The sequence below is a fragment of the Rattus rattus genome, chromosome 18 (assembly GCF_011064425.1).
Source record: "Rattus rattus isolate New Zealand chromosome 18, Rrattus_CSIRO_v1, whole genome shotgun sequence".
Classification (NCBI taxonomy): domain Eukaryota; kingdom Metazoa; phylum Chordata; class Mammalia; order Rodentia; family Muridae; genus Rattus; species Rattus rattus.
In genome coordinates, this window is record NC_046171.1 from 19,026,689 (window position 1) to 19,035,185 (window position 8,497).

Here is an 8,497-nt window from a genome sequence, read left to right on the forward strand (position 1 = left end):
TGGGTTCTCTTCATAACCATTTGTAAAGTCTTGGGGTGACAAGAAGAAATGATTGGCAAATCTTAACAGTTGGGAAAAGTTTTCTAAATGCCTTTAAACTTTAGAAACCAGACAAATAATCCTCGAGGCTGGCTTACGGAGTAAACCCACCTCCGTATTTTCCACGTTTATCATTTAAGGAGGAGTGATCCGATGTAAGTTAGCTATGGATACTTAAAAACCACCCTTTTGGATCACTTTTTATGACCAACTCTCATGATATGGAGCAATACAGAGGGTATATTTGACTCACTAACGTCAGATAAGAATGATGCAACCGTAAATATATTCACCTCAGTTGTGTTGTCTTCTCCCTAAAGCCGAGCTACTCAGCAATATTCCAAAAGGGATTCCCAAGACACAGAAATGCCCTGCATCAGGATCCCAAGCCGATGATTAACACAGCTCTCCGGTGCCTTAGGCCTGCCCAAGCCGGCTATAGCACTTGCTGGGACATCTAGGCTATGACGGAAGGAATTTGACTAACTCGGCCAAGTACCCATGGGTAGGAAATTTCAGATGTGGGTTTGTGAAGGTTAGTTTTGTCAATTTGACACCACCTAGAGTAACCTGGAATAGAAGCCTCGAAGAGGCAGGAATTAATTGTCTATGGGAAGTAGGTCTGTGGGCGTGTCTGTGAGGAATTATCTCGATTGCCTTAAGAGGTGTGAGAAGACACGTCTCAAGCATGGGCAGCACCTTCTGGTAGAGTCCCAGATAAAAGAACGTGGAGGAAGGAAAGTTTTTCCTTTGGTTGGCTTCCACTCTTGTTGGCAAGTTCATCTGCCCCGGTTCAGTGCTTACTGCTCATCATTGCTTTGCTAAGTACAACCAACCTCTTTAGGCTTCCGATATGGACTGAAAATAAACACTTCTCCAGGAAGACCCTGGGCCGTTAGCAGCAGTGTGAGATGCTGTGGTAGACGCTCCTGGACTGAGCCGCTGCCAGATTAGTTCATTGTCTACTGCTGTGATACAACACCGTGACTGAGACAGCTTACCAATGAAAGTGTTTAATTGGGATGACAGTTTCAGAGGGCTGGAGTCCAGGATGGTACAGCAAAGCCACGGTGGTAAACACAGCTGAGAGCTCACATCCTGATTGGCAGATGGGAGGTAGAGAGAGCCAACTGGGAATGGTAAGGGCTTTTTAAACATCAAAGCCAAGGACACACCTCCTCCATCAAGGCTACACTTCCCAGTCCATCCCAAAGACTTCCGGGAACTGAGGAGCTCTTTGTATTCAAACACGTGAGACAGTAGTCATGGGAGTTTGGAGGGAGGGTGTGTGTGTGTGTGTGTGTGTGTGTGTGTGTGTGTGTGTGTGTGTGACATTTTCACTTAAACTACTGCCATACCCTGTCTCCCATCGAATTGCAATCGTATTATAATGCAGAATGCTTTTAGTCTAACTTTCAAAGTCCCCATAGTCTTTCCAGTCCCCACATTGTATAAAAGTAAAGACAAGCACCTTGGTGCTCTTATGTTACATCAGTCATTTTCCCGTTAAATATTGATTCTGTCTCTGATTTATAAGACCCAGGCCAGATTTGATTTGTTTTTATTTTCTTGTTTTGTTTTGTTTTTTCTATATGATTTTTTTTTTAATTCTAAAAGCAGCCTCCAAGGTTTTATAACCCGCCATATGTTGAAATGAAGTAAAGGTCTTAAATAGATTAGCTAATTTGAAGAACCATAGGGAAAAAAACCCTGCTTTATGATTTATGTGCCACTGCGAGGTTAATAACCCAGCTGCTCTTGCTTACAACCAAGAATCCTTCCTCCGTGATGATTATCTCAGTCCCATCAGAGAAAGTTGGAGACGAAAACCTTGCCCGTTTTCTCTGACACTCATCTCTCTTTAGATTCACGGCACCGTCACCTGCCTCGTGTGTGTTGAGAGCGTTTTATCACTGGGAGGCCCATCATTGAGCTGCCTTCAACAACGCTGTCTTGAAGTAGGGCCTGGGAAAACCGAGCTTTTATTTATTCTCTCATTGGTGGACTATCTGTTTTAAAAAGTTACGGGCTTGTGAAATAAACTGGATTCGGGCTATGACTATTTCAGTGTTCATTGGTGACTGTTCAAGAGCATAGCATGAGTCCAGGTTGTTTGAGGCTCGCCTGCTTTAACGGTTCATTGGTGACACACAGCCCAGTAAAAGTACCATTTTCTTAACCTATTCTTACCAAAGCAGTGGGAGATGTTTTGGTTTGTGGTGGGGGGGTTGTTTTGTTGTTTTGGTTTTGGTTTTGAGACAGGCTAGCCTCAAACTCATGATGGGATTACAGGGCTACGTCATGCCAGGGTTATGTAGTGCTGGGAGTCAAACCTAGGGCTCTGTGCACACTGGGAACCCACTCTACCACCTGAGTGAAAACGCTGTGCTTTCTTCGTTTGGCAGTTGTTCTTAGCGGTGGTGTTGAGGAAGTGACATCATCTCTTTAGCAATCAGTGCGCTTGTTCATCCAGGTCGAGTTTGTTTTCCTCTGCTTGTAGGATATTTTAGAAGTCGTGGGAATATATGCTGATTAGATTGGCCAGGGTCTAGGTTGGCCCTGTCTAGATGAAGATTACTATTTTATTGATTCTGGATGGCCTATTCTTGCTTGGTTAGCTGTAACGATTCTTCGACAGTCTATAAATAAGCACCTCTCTCCCTCTCTCTCTCTCTCTCTCTCTCTCTCTCTCTCTCTCTCTCTCTCTCTCTGCTCCTCTCATCTGATTTTTTTTCAGCTCCACTGAAACACATCTACAGGTACCTGTTAGAGGTGAGCCCTGCTTGAGGAAAAATGAGGTGACACATTGTTTAAATCAAGAGTCTTCTTCTTGCTTTTACACTTATTTATTTATTGGGCGGGGCACACATGTAGTGGTCAGAGGACAACTTATAGAAATGGCTTCTCCTTTTCCTATCATGTGAATCCCAGGAATTGAACTTGGGTCACCAGGCTTGGTGGCAAGTGCCTTTACCACTCAAGCTACATCGTTGGCTCTGATAGCGAAACGAAGAGTCTTTCTGTGTATTGTTTTAGCCAGCTGCGCGCGCGTGTGCGCGCGCACGCGCGCGCGCACACACACACACACACACACAAGAATTGATTATTTATAAAATGTTTGGGGTTTTTGATGGCTGTACATAACCCTAGACACTCGCCTTAGACCCATCTACCCAAGCACAAGATTTCCAGTCCATAGGGACCACATCACCTCCACTTCTGGTTCTAAGACTCTCTTTTGATGGATCTTTGAATTCCTTTCAAGAACTACTTTTGGTAGTATTTCTTTCCTCTCAACTTGAGTGGAGTCTTCCAAAAATTCACCCAAGGCATAAGTTCATTAGCTTTTAATTATAAGTATCAGAAGAATGTTTTTTTTCTAAGATACTCAGGATAAAAGTAATATTCCAGCAAGTTCTAAGGCACTGAAAGAGTTTTGATCTTCCTTCCTTTTTGTCCTCTAATAAAAATTTGTCTTTCTTCTTATATTTTAAGAGCACTTTCTGACTAGGAACTTTCTGTAAGTGTTATGCACAGGTCAAAGGTGGTGATTGGTTTTGAATATCAAATTCCCACAATCTACAATTGCCTGGAAAGGGTGTTTTACATGAAGAATTATTTAGATCAGGTTGGCTGCAAGGATGTCTAAGGGGGGGGATTCTATTGCTCATTGATGTAGGAAGACCCAGTCCATTGTGGGTGACACAATTCCCTACTTAGGGTCTCCTGGGCTCTACACGATAGGAGAAAGCTAGATGAAGCAAAACCAGTCACCATGGATGCATTCATGTCTCACAGTTGTGACTGTGGATGAGAGGTGACCCCTTCAAACATCTGCCTTGATCTCCCTGTAACCTGGGACAGTAACCTGGAAATACAAGTCAAATAATCTCTTTCCTACCTTCTTGCTTTGTTTCAGAGTGCGTTATCACAGTAACAGAAAGAAAACTAAAAGATTGACTGAGTGGTGTCTCAGAGAATCACCCAACTATTTTTGTTGTTGTTATTGATGATGATGAATGAAATACCGGTGAAGTAATTGTATGACAAAGGAATTTCCTAAGGATAAATTTGATTTATAGACCAGACATGATTAAAGGTATTTATGCTAGACAGCAGGTATGCAATGGAAAAGTTCATCTACTGCAGTTCCGGCTAGCACCTTACCCACCTCCCCCCAAAATAAGCCATTTATTTTTATATCTTTGTGTTTTGTTGTGTGTGTATGTGCATTCTGAAAGGAGTTATTCTGATCTGCTTGAGAGCAACTGTGTGAACCAAATCAATTTAACATCAGTTACAAAAATAATCTTTTAGCATAGACCAAAAGACTTACGGAACATGAAAACTTTGTTCTCTTTTTTAATTTTTAAAATAAATTTGTTGTGATGTGTGTAGATTAAATTATAGCTGAAGATTTAGCATGGAATTGAGATCATTGAATAAGAAAACTTTCTATGACTAAAGGCTTTCTTCCCAGAGCTGTTCAGCTTGGGGGCGAGAGGAGGGGGTAGCATATAAAGGCCTACATATCTTGGCAACTCTCTTGTGAGATTTACATTTCTTGCTACTTCATTTTAAAGTTAAAATATTCAGATACGTCTTTTATCTGCCTTTTTCACCATTTACATTTATTCCCTACAAAACAAAGCCCTCAGCACGGTGAACTTGATTGCCTGCAGGATTAATTAATAAATCTCTTATGTCAATGGGAGCTTATTAACAACATTTGTGACATTTTCAAATCAGCCCTCTTACGTCTTCCAATTGTGCCTTCATTGTGGTCAGGCACCCGTCCCAGGGGCAAAAACAAACAGAGGGTGGGAGGGAATCAACATATGACTGACTTCGGAAAAGCAAATTAATAAAGGGAAGTGGATATAAACTGTGATTTCTGTTGTTTGTTACACTGAATGCAGAATGCAAATGCATGTTGGCTTTCCTTCAAAAATTTGAGCTATTCTGTCAGAAGCCCAAAGTTCCTTCCTTCAACCTCTGGGCCCAGTTAATTTAGATTTGCTGTCTCTGAAACTGAACTAGTTTTACAACGCGGGGCATTTTAAATGTCAAAAATAAGTAGTCTAGTCCGATCAGCTGATGCTCACTGCAGGGGTCAGAGGTTAGGGCGAGCATCTCCCTAATGAAGGGGAAGATGGCTGTGGAATCTCCCGTTACCCAGGGGGATACTAAGAAGGAGCTGGAGAAGCCTCGAGAAGATCTGCTTTCTCCTTCCATGGATCTTCACCTTGGCCACCACCGTTGAATGGACAAATTCACCCTCGGGAACACCCGGATCGAGCTGCAGATCTACTACACTGGATGCCAAGTTTGAAAAAAAAAAAAACTGACTAGTTTAGTAAGACGTCTACCCAGAAGCCAGAAAGAGAGGCACACAACTTCAATTTTGCAGTTGTTTTTGTGGCTCTTAAAAGACCTAGATATCGAGTACAGGAAGGGCACTGATGATTTCATGACCCTTCAGTCACGGAAGTTCCAAACAGGGAACCATCTGGTCATAGCCACAGCTCCTCCCAATAGGGAACTGTCTTTGCTGAGGCCGTAGTGAATCCTGTTGACTTCCGGCTGAGACTCTACTGAATTCTCTTGACTTTCCTCAAGTTATTTTGTATCCAGATTGTAAAAGAAACTTGATCTTTTCCTTCCCCAAACTTTGTCATTAAGCCTTTAAAATGTCAATGAATTGTAACATGTATTTAGGAATTAGAGATGGATGTACTTTGACATATTAAAGAAAGTCTGCAGGTTTAACAACATGAGTAGTCTATTCCGGCAAGCTCGGTAGCATTATATCAATACCATAATGAAACTCTAGGGCGAACTTGGATAAAAGTTATTTGAAGTTACATTCACTTTACATGCTATATAATCCATGCTAAATTAGGCAAAATCATTAGTTATAAATGCATATATACATTAATGTATGGTTGGTCTCAAAACCAAGTTCTGGTGTTACTTTCTGGGTCACCTGAACTGAGCCTTAACTTTCCCATTTTTCTGGTTTTCCATCTGTCTGTATTAATTCAGGAGGATGGATTAGACCCTCGGGTGCAAGCTGGTGAGATGGCTTAAGAGGTGAGGATGCTTACTGCCTCCGGAGCTGAGTTCAATTTCTCACATGGTTGGGAGATAAGAACTGACTCAAAAACACATGCTCAACACCCAGGGAAGATAATAGAAACGATCTATTAATTGTGGAGAAATCTATTAATTATGGAGAAATGATCTATTAATTGGGGAGGCACAACCAAATCTCCCTCTATTGAGTCTGCTCAGTAGTTGTAGTTGTGACGTCATTGCGGGGGCCTCTGCTGACTCTGCCCGGGCCCTTTCCTTTCTTCCGTATCATGCAGACTTATTCTCCCATTTGAGGAGATTTACCCAGGGCATGGTCTTTCCCTCCGCATCAGCGTGCTTTTATGATTTTAGTGAGATTTTACCAAGGGCATCTCTGTGTACTTGGAGATGCAGTGTGGACCAAACACCGCACACCACGTCCCAAGTGAGCACGGGCATCAGCTCCGTGGGCCAGTGACCATCGTGTGGTGTCCTTCCCGTGCCTCCAATCTTCGCTCTCTTTGGGTCTTCTCACTTGTTACGCTCGAGAACAGTTCCAGCCCAAGCAACAGCGTTTTTTCATTCCAGGGTTTTCTTATGTCCTTCTTATCATCCCGCTGTTTGCCCCTTCCCCTTGTGTTAATAATTATACGAACCCCATAAGAAATGCAGGCAGATCTTCTTCCCGGGTTTGCCCTTTTCAGTTCCCACCTCCAATCCCACCTCTACTCTGTCCTCATTGGACAGACTCTGGCAAAAAACGTCCAGGAAGAATTGGGAGTCTAGAAGAGAAAGGGTGGGCTTTTTGTCTCTATTTTAAAGTGAATAACGGTGCTGTCGAGTCCGGAGACCTAGGCACAGGCAGGATTGTGGAGGACAAATCTATTCCAAAACCAAAAGGAACCAGTTTTCTGTTTGTTTCTTTTTGGGGGTGTGGGGTGTGGGGTTGTTTGGTTGTTTGGTTTTGTTGTTGTTTATATATCATTAAGATAATAAAATCAGGGTTGGGGATTTAGGTCAGTGGTAGAGCGCTTGCCTAGCAAGCGCAAGGCCCTGGGTTCGGTCCCCAGCTCCGGAAAAAAAGATAATAAAATCAAGGAACATTAACACGTTGGTTTTAAAAATAAGTAATTCTCATCACTTTTTTAAAAAGAAAGATAAGAAAATGTAAGCTAGCCGTAACAATGGGCTCATAACTATTCCTACATGAATACTTAAAGATTTATTTATTTGCTATATTATGTGCCTGAGTCTATGTATATATACCATGTGAATTTGGGTACTGCAGAGACTAGAAGAAGGCACCCCTTTCCTAACTGGAGTTACAGGCAGTTACGAGCCACCCCAAACGGGTGCTGGGGACCCACGCTGGGTCCTCTGCAAGTGCGGCAGATGCTCGTAACTGAGCCATCCTCTCTCCAGCTCCATTGAATTTTAAAAGAATAATCACATCCCAGATTCAGCATGTTGCCTTTGCCAGTGTTTTCTCCTATGCACGCTGAATGGTGGAGGTAGCAGGGAGCCTAGAGCCTGCGGGATCCTGGGAACCCTAAGCCGGGAGCGGAATGTGGGAGAAGCTCTGCAAAAGAAAAGCTCCGAAAAGCGAGAAGACGGACCCCTTCTAATAGCCACCCGTGCCTTTCCTTACAACGAACTTGCTTTTACGTTATTTATAATTTCATAGAAGCCCTGTGTTGTTAGTGGAAAATTACACCTTTGTCCACTGCACTGAAGAAGACATAAGCCTCAAAGGGGGTTCTTCCTAATCCGAGATCACGCTGCTGTCGATATAAACTAGAATCAGAGGCTGGATCCTTTGAAGATAGGCCCTACTGGTCTTCAACGCTGACCTCCGTTCTTCATGTTGGAATTTTGCATGTATAGGTCACACAAAGCTGCAGTTAGACTGGCTGGCTCTTCTGTGGACCCTTTCCTGGCCATGAAGTATCGAGGTAGACAGGGCATTGCCTAAGGCTCAGGAGGTGTACCCAATCCTAGAAAAGGTGAAAATCTCAGGTAAATGGACCCCTGCTGCATCATCTCACAGGGATAGATGAGACACGGGATGGGCGGCTGAGGAGGGGGGAGGAAGAAGGAGAGGAGAGAAGAAAGGGTAAAGGGATGGAGGACAGAGAAAATGGAAGGAAGTGGGAAAAAGCCACTAATATGACTATAGAACTTAGCATCCAAGATCTACCTGTGAAAATTAGCCAATAATAGGAATAAATTTTTGATGCTGGGGTGACTGCTGAGAGGCTGGGGATTCCCCTCCAAGCCAACATCTGGTCATTCTTTTGTTTGGCAGGTTTCAATGCTGAAGTCTGTAGAGGGTGTGAAGGATCGGGGTATGGGAGAGGGAAGGAAGTGCATTGAATACATGCAC

The 8,497-nt window shown here is 43.1% G+C and overlaps 1 pseudogene; it reads left to right on the forward strand.

Annotated features, from left to right (window-relative positions):
- The first annotated feature begins 5,136 nt into the window (after positions 1-5,136).
- Positions 5,137-5,602, forward strand: LOC116887649 (annotated as a pseudogene).
- The last annotated feature ends 2,895 nt before the right edge of the window (positions 5,603-8,497 follow it).